At 41.6% G+C, this 14,459-nt stretch overlaps 7 non-coding genes and 7 pseudogenes across 7 annotated transcripts; all 14 read left to right on the top strand.

Moving 5' to 3' along the window:
- Window positions 1-572: 572 nt before the first annotated feature.
- LOC120038285 lies at window positions 573-691 on the top strand. Its single transcript, XR_005475015.1, has one exon. It is a non-coding gene; the product is annotated as a 5S ribosomal RNA (ribosomal RNA).
- Window positions 692-1,382: 691 nt separating this feature from the next.
- On the top strand, window positions 1,383-1,529 carry LOC120038307 (annotated as a pseudogene).
- Window positions 1,530-2,214: 685 nt separating this feature from the next.
- LOC120038284 lies at window positions 2,215-2,333 on the top strand. The gene has a single exon (XR_005475014.1). It is a non-coding gene; the product is annotated as a 5S ribosomal RNA (ribosomal RNA).
- A 691-nt stretch (window positions 2,334-3,024) lies between these two features.
- LOC120038306 lies at window positions 3,025-3,171 on the top strand (annotated as a pseudogene).
- Window positions 3,172-3,857: 686 nt separating this feature from the next.
- Window positions 3,858-3,976, top strand: LOC120038283. Its single transcript, XR_005475013.1, has one exon. It is a non-coding gene; the product is annotated as a 5S ribosomal RNA (ribosomal RNA).
- Window positions 3,977-4,667: 691 nt separating this feature from the next.
- LOC120038305 lies at window positions 4,668-4,814 on the top strand (annotated as a pseudogene).
- Window positions 4,815-5,499: 685 nt separating this feature from the next.
- On the top strand, window positions 5,500-5,618 carry LOC120038282. The gene has a single exon (XR_005475012.1). It is a non-coding gene; the product is annotated as a 5S ribosomal RNA (ribosomal RNA).
- Window positions 5,619-6,309: 691 nt separating this feature from the next.
- Window positions 6,310-6,456, top strand: LOC120038304 (annotated as a pseudogene).
- Window positions 6,457-7,142: 686 nt separating this feature from the next.
- On the top strand, window positions 7,143-7,261 carry LOC120038281. Its single transcript, XR_005475011.1, has one exon. It is a non-coding gene; the product is annotated as a 5S ribosomal RNA (ribosomal RNA).
- A 691-nt stretch (window positions 7,262-7,952) lies between these two features.
- On the top strand, window positions 7,953-8,099 carry LOC120038303 (annotated as a pseudogene).
- Window positions 8,100-8,785: 686 nt separating this feature from the next.
- LOC120038280 lies at window positions 8,786-8,904 on the top strand. The gene has a single exon (XR_005475010.1). It is a non-coding gene; the product is annotated as a 5S ribosomal RNA (ribosomal RNA).
- A 691-nt stretch (window positions 8,905-9,595) lies between these two features.
- Window positions 9,596-9,742, top strand: LOC120038302 (annotated as a pseudogene).
- Window positions 9,743-10,428: 686 nt separating this feature from the next.
- On the top strand, window positions 10,429-10,547 carry LOC120038316. Its single transcript, XR_005475025.1, has one exon. It is a non-coding gene; the product is annotated as a 5S ribosomal RNA (ribosomal RNA).
- A 691-nt stretch (window positions 10,548-11,238) lies between these two features.
- Window positions 11,239-11,385, top strand: LOC120038301 (annotated as a pseudogene).
- The last annotated feature ends 3,074 nt before the right edge of the window (window positions 11,386-14,459 follow it).

Genomic DNA, 14,459 nt, shown 5'->3' with positions numbered 1-14,459 from the left:
TGTGGACCAATCGAAAGGTGGAAACATTTGTTTGTAGCAAAATATTGTTGGCATTTTGTCGAAACATTATGTTGCGAAATGCAGCATTGTATTTATGCCACGCTGGTACTTCAATCAGGAGATAGTTGAGAAGCCACTCTAACCCCCCCCCCGGTCATGATGTGTCATACGCGCCCCATGCGCTTCCAATATGAAATTGTCCATACATGCGTTCCTCCTTAGCACAGAACAATGCAATAGGTTTTCAACATCCAGAGCTTTTGTGTATTTATTGTGGCTAGTAGGATAGCTGCATGGGAAACTGTTGCTGATGATGTATTTGTCAGAAGTCATTGTATTTGTCCGTTTTTTCCCACAAGGCTGAAATATGTGCCCTCGCTTAGAAATGTTTGCAAGGTTTGTTTGTATTTCATCCAACTCTCTGTGCTAAAAAGTGATGGCTACAGTATATGTAATTTCTTCCACTTTTTGAGTGAGCCAAAGTTCAAGCTGCTTATCTAATTGGTGAGAATGCAATGTCTGTTTATCAGACTCACTTTGACTTTATATGGTGTGCCAAGAGATGTACCTTCGCTTACGGCCATACCAGCCTGAATATGCCCGATCTCGTCTGATCTCGGAAGCTAAGCAGGGTCGGGCCTGGTTAGTACTTGGATGGGAGACCGCCTGGGAATACCAGGTGCTGTAAGCCTTTTGTCCACTAGGGGGTGTGGCATTATTTCATCAGCAACACTGCCTTGTAGTAAGCATTTGATGCTGAATTGACTAAATGCAGCTTCTATGGGCTAGTCTCCCCTGCCCTTTTAATACGATCAAAGTTCCTTGTGTTGTCAGGGAGCAACTGCCTTTTATGCATAAGACAAATAAGAATATTGTTACTGAATGCAGCTTGTGTGTGCTCTGTGCTCCCTCGCCCTGTTCAAATGATCAAAGGAAATAATGCTGGTGAGGAGTGGAACTGGACTGGTGTCTGATGGCCCTGTGTTTTCCATGTTGGAATTACAACCCTTCTTTTATGGAGTAAATCAAAAGCACAAGAGAATCTGAGATGTTATCGATAATAAATCAATTGGTTTCATGCATTTGTCTGTGTGTGTGTGTGTGTCTGAATGTGATTGTATTTCGTCATATCGCAAACATTTGTGATATCAGATGGGTTAAGATATTAAAAAGTAATTGGTGATTTTTTCGACAGTGTTGCATGATGGGAATCTAGTGGTTCACTGATATAATCTAGTAAACAAAATAAACTACTTTTTCACTACTCTGTGTGCAAGTGCATTCCTAAACGGCATTTAACGCAGGTCGATGTGATATGATATTATCAGAACACAAAGTGGTTACCGTTAGCGGAAAATGTTGGCACTGGAGACACTTTTCCTCCACTAAGCAGAAGAGATACCGTGATCAAGAAGGTGGTTCACCCGGTGTGGGGCTCAGCCATTGCACTCTGGCTGTGCTGACCCCTTGCGAATTTTCCAAATGTGGGAATCCGATTGCAAAATTTATGGTAGTGCTCGTTTGAGCTTTACCCTGATGTCTTTGTTAATGATAAACTGTTGCTTGGCGGCAGGCTTAAGGATGACTTGAGTCAACTGACTGTGCTTATGGAGATCTTTGAAGTCAGTTGTGAAGGAGACTTTGTGGACCAATCGAAAGGTGGAAACATTTGTTTGTAGCAAAATATTGTTGGCATTTTGTCGAAACATTATGTTGCGAAATGCAGCATTGTATTTATGCCACGCTGGTACTTCAATCAGGAGATAGTTGAGAAGCCACTCTAACCCCCCCCCCGGTCATGATGTGTCATACGCGCCCCATGCGCTTCCAATATGAAATTGTCCATACATGCGTTCCTCCTTAGCACAGAACAATGCAATAGGTTTTCAACATCCAGAGCTTTTGTGTATTTATTGTGGCTAGTAGGATAGCTGCATGGGAAACTGTTGCTGATGATGTATTTGTCAGAAGTCATTGTATTTGTCCGTTTTTTCCCACAAGGCTGAAATATGTGCCCTCGCTTAGAAATGTTTGCAAGGTTTGTTTGTATTTCATCCAACTATCTGTGCTAAAAAGTGATGGCTACAGTATATGTAATTTCTTCCACTTTTTGAGTGAGCCAAAGTTCAAGCTGCTTATCTAATTGGTGAGAATGCAATGTCTGTTTATCAGACTCACTTTGACTTTATATGGTGTGCCAAGAGATGTACCTTCGCTTACGGCCATACCAGCCTGAATATGCCCGATCTCGTCTGATCTCGGAAGCTAAGCAGGGTCGGGCCTGGTTAGTACTTGGATGGGAGACCGCCTGGGAATACCAGGTGCTGTAAGCCTTTTGTCCACTAGGGGGTGTGGCATTATTTCATCAGCAACACTGCCTTGTAGTAAGCATTTGATGCTGAATTGACTAAATGCAGCTTCTATGGGCTAGTCTCCCCTGCCCTTTTAATACGATCAAAGTTCCTTGTGTTGTCAGGGAGCAACTGCCTTTTATGCATAAGACAAATAAGAATATTGTTACTGAATGCAGCTTGTGTGTGCTCTGTGCTCCCTCGCCCTGTTCAAATGATCAAAGGAAATAATGCTGGTGAGGAGTGGAACTGGACTGGTGTCTGATGGCCCTGTGTTTTCCATGTTGGAATTACAACCCTTCTTTTATGGAGTAAATCAAAAGCACAAGAGAATCTGAGATGTTATCGATAATAAATCAATTGGTTTCATGCATTTGTCTGTGTGTGTGTGTGTGTCTGAATGTGATTGTATTTCGTCATATCGCAAACATTTGTGATATCAGATGGGTTAAGATATTAAAAAGTAATTGGTGATTTTTTCGACAGTGTTGCATGATGGGAATCTAGTGGTTCACTGATATAATCTAGTAAACAAAATAAACTACTTTTTCACTACTCTGTGTGCAAGTGCATTCCTAAACGGCATTTAACGCAGGTCGATGTGATATGATATTATCAGAACACAAAGTGGTTACCGTTAGCGGAAAATGTTGGCACTGGAGACACTTTTCCTCCACTAAGCAGAAGAGATACCGTGATCAAGAAGGTGGTTCACCCGGTGTGGGGCTCAGCCATTGCACTCTGGCTGTGCTGACCCCTTGCGAATTTTCCAAATGTGGGAATCCGATTGCAAAATTTATGGTAGTGCTCGTTTGAGCTTTACCCTGATGTCTTTGTTAATGATAAACTGTTGCTTGGCGGCAGGCTTAAGGATGACTTGAGTCAACTGACTGTGCTTATGGAGATCTTTGAAGTCAGTTGTGAAGGAGACTTTGTGGACCAATCGAAAGGTGGAAACATTTGTTTGTAGCAAAATATTGTTGGCATTTTGTCGAAACATTATGTTGCGAAATGCAGCATTGTATTTATGCCACGCTGGTACTTCAATCAGGAGATAGTTGAGAAGCCACTCTAACCCCCCCCCCGGTCATGATGTGTCATACGCGCCCCATGCGCTTCCAATATGAAATTGTCCATACATGCGTTCCTCCTTAGCACAGAACAATGCAATAGGTTTTCAACATCCAGAGCTTTTGTGTATTTATTGTGGCTAGTAGGATAGCTGCATGGGAAACTGTTGCTGATGATGTATTTGTCAGAAGTCATTGTATTTGTCCGTTTTTTCCCACAAGGCTGAAATATGTGCCCTCGCTTAGAAATGTTTGCAAGGTTTGTTTGTATTTCATCCAACTATCTGTGCTAAAAAGTGATGGCTACAGTATATGTAATTTCTTCCACTTTTTGAGTGAGCCAAAGTTCAAGCTGCTTATCTAATTGGTGAGAATGCAATGTCTGTTTATCAGACTCACTTTGACTTTATATGGTGTAGCCAAGAGATGTACCTTCGCTTACGGCCATACCAGCCTGAATATGCCCGATCTCGTCTGATCTCGGAAGCTAAGCAGGGTCGGGCCTGGTTAGTACTTGGATGGGAGACCGCCTGGGAATACCAGGTGCTGTAAGCCTTTTGTCCACTAGGGGGTGTGGCATTATTTCATCAGCAACACTGCCTTGTAGTAAGCATTTGATGCTGAATTGACTAAATGCAGCTTCTATGGGCTAGTCTCCCCTGCCCTTTTAATACGATCAAAGTTCCTTGTGTTGTCAGGGAGCAACTGCCTTTTATGCATAAGACAAATAAGAATATTGTTACTGAATGCAGCTTGTGTGTGCTCTGTGCTCCCTCGCCCTGTTCAAATGATCAAAGGAAATAATGCTGGTGAGGAGTGGAACTGGACTGGTGTCTGATGGCCCTGTGTTTTCCATGTTGGAATTACAACCCTTCTTTTATGGAGTAAATCAAAAGCACAAGAGAATCTGAGATGTTATCGATAATAAATCAATTGGTTTCATGCATTTGTCTGTGTGTGTGTGTGTGTCTGAATGTGATTGTATTTCGTCATATCGCAAACATTTGTGATATCAGATGGGTTAAGATATTAAAAAGTAATTGGTGATTTTTTCGACAGTGTTGCATGATGGGAATCTAGTGGTTCACTGATATAATCTAGTAAACAAAATAAACTACTTTTTCACTACTCTGTGTGCAAGTGCATTCCTAAACGGCATTTAACGCAGGTCGATGTGATATGATATTATCAGAACACAAAGTGGTTACCGTTAGCGGAAAATGTTGGCACTGGAGACACTTTTCCTCCACTAAGCAGAAGAGATACCGTGATCAAGAAGGTGGTTCACCCGGTGTGGGGCTCAGCCATTGCACTCTGGCTGTGCTGACCCCTTGCGAATTTTCCAAATGTGGGAATCCGATTGCAAAATTTATGGTAGTGCTCGTTTGAGCTTTACCCTGATGTCTTTGTTAATGATAAACTGTTGCTTGGCGGCAGGCTTAAGGATGACTTGAGTCAACTGACTGTGCTTATGGAGATCTTTGAAGTCAGTTGTGAAGGAGACTTTGTGGACCAATCGAAAGGTGGAAACATTTGTTTGTAGCAAAATATTGTTGGCATTTTGTCGAAACATTATGTTGCGAAATGCAGCATTGTATTTATGCCACGCTGGTACTTCAATCAGGAGATAGTTGAGAAGCCACTCTAACCCCCCCCCCGGTCATGATGTGTCATACGCGCCCCATGCGCTTCCAATATGAAATTGTCCATACATGCGTTCCTCCTTAGCACAGAACAATGCAATAGGTTTTCAACATCCAGAGCTTTTGTGTATTTATTGTGGCTAGTAGGATAGCTGCATGGGAAACTGTTGCTGATGATGTATTTGTCAGAAGTCATTGTATTTGTCCGTTTTTTCCCACAAGGCTGAAATATGTGCCCTCGCTTAGAAATGTTTGCAAGGTTTGTTTGTATTTCATCCAACTATCTGTGCTAAAAAGTGATGGCTACAGTATATGTAATTTCTTCCACTTTTTGAGTGAGCCAAAGTTCAAGCTGCTTATCTAATTGGTGAGAATGCAATGTCTGTTTATCAGACTCACTTTGACTTTATATGGTGTACCAAGAGATGTACCTTCGCTTACGGCCATACCAGCCTGAATATGCCCGATCTCGTCTGATCTCGGAAGCTAAGCAGGGTCGGGCCTGGTTAGTACTTGGATGGGAGACCGCCTGGGAATACCAGGTGCTGTAAGCCTTTTGTCCACTAGGGGGTGTGGCATTATTTCATCAGCAACACTGCCTTGTAGTAAGCATTTGATGCTGAATTGACTAAATGCAGCTTCTATGGGCTAGTCTCCCCTGCCCTTTTAATACGATCAAAGTTCCTTGTGTTGTCAGGGAGCAACTGCCTTTTATGCATAAGACAAATAAGAATATTGTTACTGAATGCAGCTTGTGTGTGCTCTGTGCTCCCTCGCCCTGTTCAAATGATCAAAGGAAATAATGCTGGTGAGGAGTGGAACTGGACTGGTGTCTGATGGCCCTGTGTTTTCCATGTTGGAATTACAACCCTTCTTTTATGGAGTAAATCAAAAGCACAAGAGAATCTGAGATGTTATCGATAATAAATCAATTGGTTTCATGCATTTGTCTGTGTGTGTGTGTGTGTCTGAATGTGATTGTATTTCGTCATATCGCAAACATTTGTGATATCAGATGGGTTAAGATATTAAAAAGTAATTGGTGATTTTTTCGACAGTGTTGCATGATGGGAATCTAGTGGTTCACTGATATAATCTAGTAAACAAAATAAACTACTTTTTCACTACTCTGTGTGCAAGTGCATTCCTAAACGGCATTTAACGCAGGTCGATGTGATATGATATTATCAGAACACAAAGTGGTTACCGTTAGCGGAAAATGTTGGCACTGGAGACACTTTTCCTCCACTAAGCAGAAGAGATACCGTGATCAAGAAGGTGGTTCACCCGGTGTGGGGCTCAGCCATTGCACTCTGGCTGTGCTGACCCCTTGCGAATTTTCCAAATGTGGGAATCCGATTGCAAAATTTATGGTAGTGCTCGTTTGAGCTTTACCCTGATGTCTTTGTTAATGATAAACTGTTGCTTGGCGGCAGGCTTAAGGATGACTTGAGTCAACTGACTGTGCTTATGGAGATCTTTGAAGTCAGTTGTGAAGGAGACTTTGTGGACCAATCGAAAGGTGGAAACATTTGTTTGTAGCAAAATATTGTTGGCATTTTGTCGAAACATTATGTTGCGAAATGCAGCATTGTATTTATGCCACGCTGGTACTTCAATCAGGAGATAGTTGAGAAGCCACTCTAACCCCCCCCCCCGGTCATGATGTGTCATACGCGCCCCATGCGCTTCCAATATGAAATTGTCCATACATGCGTTCCTCCTTAGCACAGAACAATGCAATAGGTTTTCAACATCCAGAGCTTTTGTGTATTTATTGTGGCTAGTAGGATAGCTGCATGGGAAACTGTTGCTGATGATGTATTTGTCAGAAGTCATTGTATTTGTCCGTTTTTTCCCACAAGGCTGAAATATGTGCCCTCGCTTAGAAATGTTTGCAAGGTTTGTTTGTATTTCATCCAACTATCTGTGCTAAAAAGTGATGGCTACAGTATATGTAATTTCTTCCACTTTTTGAGTGAGCCAAAGTTCAAGCTGCTTATCTAATTGGTGAGAATGCAATGTCTGTTTATCAGACTCACTTTGACTTTATATGGTGTACCAAGAGATGTACCTTCGCTTACGGCCATACCAGCCTGAATATGCCCGATCTCGTCTGATCTCGGAAGCTAAGCAGGGTCGGGCCTGGTTAGTACTTGGATGGGAGACCGCCTGGGAATACCAGGTGCTGTAAGCCTTTTGTCCACTAGGGGGTGTGGCATTATTTCATCAGCAACACTGCCTTGTAGTAAGCATTTGATGCTGAATTGACTAAATGCAGCTTCTATGGGCTAGTCTCCCCTGCCCTTTTAATACGATCAAAGTTCCTTGTGTTGTCAGGGAGCAACTGCCTTTTATGCATAAGACAAATAAGAATATTGTTACTGAATGCAGCTTGTGTGTGCTCTGTGCTCCCTCGCCCTGTTCAAATGATCAAAGGAAATAATGCTGGTGAGGAGTGGAACTGGACTGGTGTCTGATGGCCCTGTGTTTTCCATGTTGGAATTACAACCCTTCTTTTATGGAGTAAATCAAAAGCACAAGAGAATCTGAGATGTTATCGATAATAAATCAATTGGTTTCATGCATTTGTCTGTGTGTGTGTGTGTGTCTGAATGTGATTGTATTTCGTCATATCGCAAACATTTGTGATATCAGATGGGTTAAGATATTAAAAAGTAATTGGTGATTTTTTCGACAGTGTTGCATGATGGGAATCTAGTGGTTCACTGATATAATCTAGTAAACAAAATAAACTACTTTTTCACTACTCTGTGTGCAAGTGCATTCCTAAACGGCATTTAACGCAGGTCGATGTGATATGATATTATCAGAACACAAAGTGGTTACCGTTAGCGGAAAATGTTGGCACTGGAGACACTTTTCCTCCACTAAGCAGAAGAGATACCGTGATCAAGAAGGTGGTTCACCCGGTGTGGGGCTCAGCCATTGCACTCTGGCTGTGCTGACCCCTTGCGAATTTTCCAAATGTGGGAATCCGATTGCAAAATTTATGGTAGTGCTCGTTTGAGCTTTACCCTGATGTCTTTGTTAATGATAAACTGTTGCTTGGCGGCAGGCTTAAGGATGACTTGAGTCAACTGACTGTGCTTATGGAGATCTTTGAAGTCAGTTGTGAAGGAGACTTTGTGGACCAATCGAAAGGTGGAAACATTTGTTTGTAGCAAAATATTGTTGGCATTTTGTCGAAACATTATGTTGCGAAATGCAGCATTGTATTTATGCCACGCTGGTACTTCAATCAGGAGATAGTTGAGAAGCCACTCTAACCCCCCCCCCCGGTCATGATGTGTCATACGCGCCCCATGCGCTTCCAATATGAAATTGTCCATACATGCGTTCCTCCTTAGCACAGAACAATGCAATAGGTTTTCAACATCCAGAGCTTTTGTGTATTTATTGTGGCTAGTAGGATAGCTGCATGGGAAACTGTTGCTGATGATGTATTTGTCAGAAGTCATTGTATTTGTCCGTTTTTTCCCACAAGGCTGAAATATGTGCCCTCGCTTAGAAATGTTTGCAAGGTTTGTTTGTATTTCATCCAACTATCTGTGCTAAAAAGTGATGGCTACAGTATATGTAATTTCTTCCACTTTTTGAGTGAGCCAAAGTTCAAGCTGCTTATCTAATTGGTGAGAATGCAATGTCTGTTTATCAGACTCACTTTGACTTTATATGGTGTACCAAGAGATGTACCTTCGCTTACGGCCATACCAGCCTGAATATGCCCGATCTCGTCTGATCTCGGAAGCTAAGCAGGGTCGGGCCTGGTTAGTACTTGGATGGGAGACCGCCTGGGAATACCAGGTGCTGTAAGCCTTTTGTCCACTAGGGGGTGTGGCATTATTTCATCAGCAACACTGCCTTGTAGTAAGCATTTGATGCTGAATTGACTAAATGCAGCTTCTATGGGCTAGTCTCCCCTGCCCTTTTAATACGATCAAAGTTCCTTGTGTTGTCAGGGAGCAACTGCCTTTTATGCATAAGACAAATAAGAATATTGTTACTGAATGCAGCTTGTGTGTGCTCTGTGCTCCCTCGCCCTGTTCAAATGATCAAAGGAAATAATGCTGGTGAGGAGTGGAACTGGACTGGTGTCTGATGGCCCTGTGTTTTCCATGTTGGAATTACAACCCTTCTTTTATGGAGTAAATCAAAAGCACAAGAGAATCTGAGATGTTATCGATAATAAATCAATTGGTTTCATGCATTTGTCTGTGTGTGTGTGTGTGTCTGAATGTGATTGTATTTCGTCATATCGCAAACATTTGTGATATCAGATGGGTTAAGATATTAAAAAGTAATTGGTGATTTTTTCGACAGTGTTGCATGATGGGAATCTAGTGGTTCACTGATATAATCTAGTAAACAAAATAAACTACTTTTTCACTACTCTGTGTGCAAGTGCATTCCTAAACGGCATTTAACGCAGGTCGATGTGATATGATATTATCAGAACACAAAGTGGTTACCGTTAGCGGAAAATGTTGGCACTGGAGACACTTTTCCTCCACTAAGCAGAAGAGATACCGTGATCAAGAAGGTGGTTCACCCGGTGTGGGGCTCAGCCATTGCACTCTGGCTGTGCTGACCCCTTGCGAATTTTCCAAATGTGGGAATCCGATTGCAAAATTTATGGTAGTGCTCGTTTGAGCTTTACCCTGATGTCTTTGTTAATGATAAACTGTTGCTTGGCGGCAGGCTTAAGGATGACTTGAGTCAACTGACTGTGCTTATGGAGATCTTTGAAGTCAGTTGTGAAGGAGACTTTGTGGACCAATCGAAAGGTGGAAACATTTGTTTGTAGCAAAATATTGTTGGCATTTTGTCGAAACATTATGTTGCGAAATGCAGCATTGTATTTATGCCACGCTGGTACTTCAATCAGGAGATAGTTGAGAAGCCACTCTAACCCCCCCCCCCGGTCATGATGTGTCATACGCGCCCCATGCGCTTCCAATATGAAATTGTCCATACATGCGTTCCTCCTTAGCACAGAACAATGCAATAGGTTTTCAACATCCAGAGCTTTTGTGTATTTATTGTGGCTAGTAGGATAGCTGCATGGGAAACTGTTGCTGATGATGTATTTGTCAGAAGTCATTGTATTTGTCCGTTTTTTCCCACAAGGCTGAAATATGTGCCCTCGCTTAGAAATGTTTGCAAGGTTTGTTTGTATTTCATCCAACTATCTGTGCTAAAAAGTGATGGCTACAGTATATGTAATTTCTTCCACTTTTTGAGTGAGCCAAAGTTCAAGCTGCTTATCTAATTGGTGAGAATGCAATGTCTGTTTATCAGACTCACTTTGACTTTATATGGTGTACCAAGAGATGTACCTTCGCTTACGGCCATACCAGCCTGAATATGCCCGATCTCGTCTGATCTCGGAAGCTAAGCAGGGTCGGGCCTGGTTAGTACTTGGATGGGAGACCGCCTGGGAATACCAGGTGCTGTAAGCCTTTTGTCCACTAGGGGGTGTGGCATTATTTCATCAGCAACACTGCCTTGTAGTAAGCATTTGATGCTGAATTGACTAAATGCAGCTTCTATGGGCTAGTCTCCCCTGCCCTTTTAATACGATCAAAGTTCCTTGTGTTGTCAGGGAGCAACTGCCTTTTATGCATAAGACAAATAAGAATATTGTTACTGAATGCAGCTTGTGTGTGCTCTGTGCTCCCTCGCCCTGTTCAAATGATCAAAGGAAATAATGCTGGTGAGGAGTGGAACTGGACTGGTGTCTGATGGCCCTGTGTTTTCCATGTTGGAATTACAACCCTTCTTTTATGGAGTAAATCAAAAGCACAAGAGAATCTGAGATGTTATCGATAATAAATCAATTGGTTTCATGCATTTGTCTGTGTGTGTGTGTGTGTCTGAATGTGATTGTATTTCGTCATATCGCAAACATTTGTGATATCAGATGGGTTAAGATATTAAAAAGTAATTGGTGATTTTTTCGACAGTGTTGCATGATGGGAATCTAGTGGTTCACTGATATAATCTAGTAAACAAAATAAACTACTTTTTCACTACTCTGTGTGCAAGTGCATTCCTAAACGGCATTTAACGCAGGTCGATGTGATATGATATTATCAGAACACAAAGTGGTTACCGTTAGCGGAAAATGTTGGCACTGGAGACACTTTTCCTCCACTAAGCAGAAGAGATACCGTGATCAAGAAGGTGGTTCACCCGGTGTGGGGCTCAGCCATTGCACTCTGGCTGTGCTGACCCCTTGCGAATTTTCCAAATGTGGGAATCCGATTGCAAAATTTATGGTAGTGCTCGTTTGAGCTTTACCCTGATGTCTTTGTTAATGATAAACTGTTGCTTGGCGGCAGGCTTAAGGATGACTTGAGTCAACTGACTGTGCTTATGGAGATCTTTGAAGTCAGTTGTGAAGGAGACTTTGTGGACCAATCGAAAGGTGGAAACATTTGTTTGTAGCAAAATATTGTTGGCATTTTGTCGAAACATTATGTTGCGAAATGCAGCATTGTATTTATGCCACGCTGGTACTTCAATCAGGAGATAGTTGAGAAGCCACTCTAACCCCCCCCCCCGGTCATGATGTGTCATACGCGCCCCATGCGCTTCCAATATGAAATTGTCCATACATGCGTTCCTCCTTAGCACAGAACAATGCAATAGGTTTTCAACATCCAGAGCTTTTGTGTATTTATTGTGGCTAGTAGGATAGCTGCATGGGAAACTGTTGCTGATGATGTATTTGTCAGAAGTCATTGTATTTGTCCGTTTTTTCCCACAAGGCTGAAATATGTGCCCTCGCTTAGAAATGTTTGCAAGGTTTGTTTGTATTTCATCCAACTATCTGTGCTAAAAAGTGATGGCTACAGTATATGTAATTTCTTCCACTTTTTGAGTGAGCCAAAGTTCAAGCTGCTTATCTAATTGGTGAGAATGCAATGTCTGTTTATCAGACTCACTTTGACTTTATATGGTGTACCAAGAGATGTACCTTCGCTTACGGCCATACCAGCCTGAATACGCCCCTTTTTGGAAGTTTCAGGAAGTGAGTGAGCAGCAGGTGTTGGATTGTTTGTGAATTGTTTGTAGAGAGAAAATCGTTTTTGGTTTTGCTGGTTTATATACTTTAAGTTTGGAAGTTTGTGTGGGGAGTGTAGCTTATTTTCTTTGTAAATATTTGCGTTTTTATCCCCCAACGGCGTGAGCTGTTTGGGGGATTCTAAGTAAAATAATTGGACGGATACAATGGCTTCGACATCAAGAATAACAACAACAATGAGAATGGACAACGGAGAAAAAAGAGCGTCGAATGAAGAGTTGAGGAGAAGAAAATATGAGAAAGAATTGACGGTGAACGTGGAAGTTATTGGAGAAGAAAAAATAACAACGATGGAATTGCTGAGAGGAATAAAAGAAGTATGTGGAATGATATTGGGATGTAGAATGAAGGACAGAAATAAGTACGAAATAACCATGTCACACGCGAAAGGAAAAGAAAGACTACTAGACGGGCTAAAAATAAAGAGCTGCCAAATAATGGCGAAAGAACTGGGAAATGATGAACTTGTGGTGTCCTTTTTGAACATGCCGGCATATATTACGGATGAGGAAATACATGACAAATTACAAGGATGGAATGTGAACGCAACAACACCAATCAAGAGGAGGATGTGGCCAGGAACGGACATTGTGGACGGGACGAGATTTTGTAAGGTGAAGTTTACGGACAGTGTGCAATCATTACCTTACTCAACCAAATTCAACACTGTAGAAGGATTTGAATATTTCCGAGTGATCCACGATAACCAAGTGAAGGTATGTAGACTATGTATTCAACCGGGACACATACTCAAAGAATGTCCAGAATTTGTATGTCATAAATGTGGTGAACAAGGACATTATGCCAGAGAATGTTCGAACATCGGTGATATGTGTAGAAGGTGTGACAGACCTAAGGACAGATGTAAATGTAAGAAGGAAAAGGATGTCTTATTTCTGCAAACACTGGACCTCATTACTGAAGAAGAGGTTGAGAGGAGTGAGACTATGGAGGGGGAGGAAGAGAGTGATATGGAAAGTGTGTCGCAGGTGATTCCAGAGACAGCTATAGATATGCTTGGAGAGTATGTAATGCCTTCTGGCAGTACTCGAGACGCAGTCTTGGTCTCTGCTGCTGACAAGGTGGAGCAGCAGCACATGATTGGTGAATTGGATACACAGGTAGAGATGGTGCAGGGTGCTTCTCAGGTGCCTGAACCAGCTTTAAACCTGTGTGAAAATGAAACCAAGGAGAGGGCTGGGTCCACTGGAGTTGATGGCACTGTTAAAGAATGTTTTACAAAAGGCTTGGATGTTGCTCCCCTTACAAGTACAAGTCAGGAGTCAGACGAAGAAATAGATATTGAGGATTTTCAGCGGTTTGCTAGAAATAAGAGAGCATTAGTGAAAGCTAAGGAGGTGACGGGATCTGGAAAAAAGAAAAAGTCTATTTTGAAATGACATGTTTGTTTTTGGCTATATTTCTGCATATATTAACAATGATTAGAGTTGCATCACTAAATGGCAACAGTTTAAGAAATATGAACAAATTGGAGCAGGTTTTGGTGTCTGTTGAAACGGACATGTGGTGTTTTCAAGAGACTAATTGGACGGACGCCAAAATGCTGGAAATTAAGAGCAAATGGTCTGAGCTCATTTTTTGTAGTCACGGAAGTGATAAAACATGTGGAGTGGCTATTTTGGTAAAAAATGATGTGGTTAAAAATGTCAAGCAGGTATATGCAGATAATCAGGGAAGAATTATTGTTATTGAGTTTGAAGTGCAAAATGTCATTTTTCGTCTAATTAATGTTTATGCTTCGAATATTGAAGCGGAAAGGAGAGATATGTTTAATAACCTAAGAACACTGTGTTCAGAGAACTGTATACTAGTAGGAGATTTTAACGTGAAGTGTACTAGAATGGATGTCTCGAGATGTGATAGTTTCAGACATGATTCGTCTAGAAATGCTTTACGGGAATTAATGAATAAGGAAAATCTTGTAGATATATGGAGGGCTGAAAATGTAAATAGAAGAGAGTTTTCGAGAAGGCAGGTGGTGTTAAATGAACTAAAACAAAGTAGAATTGATTTATGTTTAGCAAAGGTAGATGTGGTACAGCAGGTTCAGAAGATGACATATAATTTTACAGCATACAGTGATCATGCAGTAATGTCATTTCAGATAGGTTTTGCTGTGGAGATGAGGGGGGGAGGTGTCTGGTGTTTAAATGCCAGTCTGTTAAAGGAAGAAAGTTATATAAAGGAAATTGTTGAATGTATCGAGGATGAAATGTCTAATGTACTGTTAAAAGAGAATGTGTGTTTATGGTGGGAGGAAGTG

Source organism: Salvelinus namaycush, unplaced genomic scaffold (assembly GCF_016432855.1).
Source record: "Salvelinus namaycush isolate Seneca unplaced genomic scaffold, SaNama_1.0 Scaffold2128, whole genome shotgun sequence".
Taxonomy (NCBI): domain Eukaryota; kingdom Metazoa; phylum Chordata; class Actinopteri; order Salmoniformes; family Salmonidae; genus Salvelinus; species Salvelinus namaycush.
This window is presented reverse-complemented; position numbering and strand designations above follow the sequence as displayed.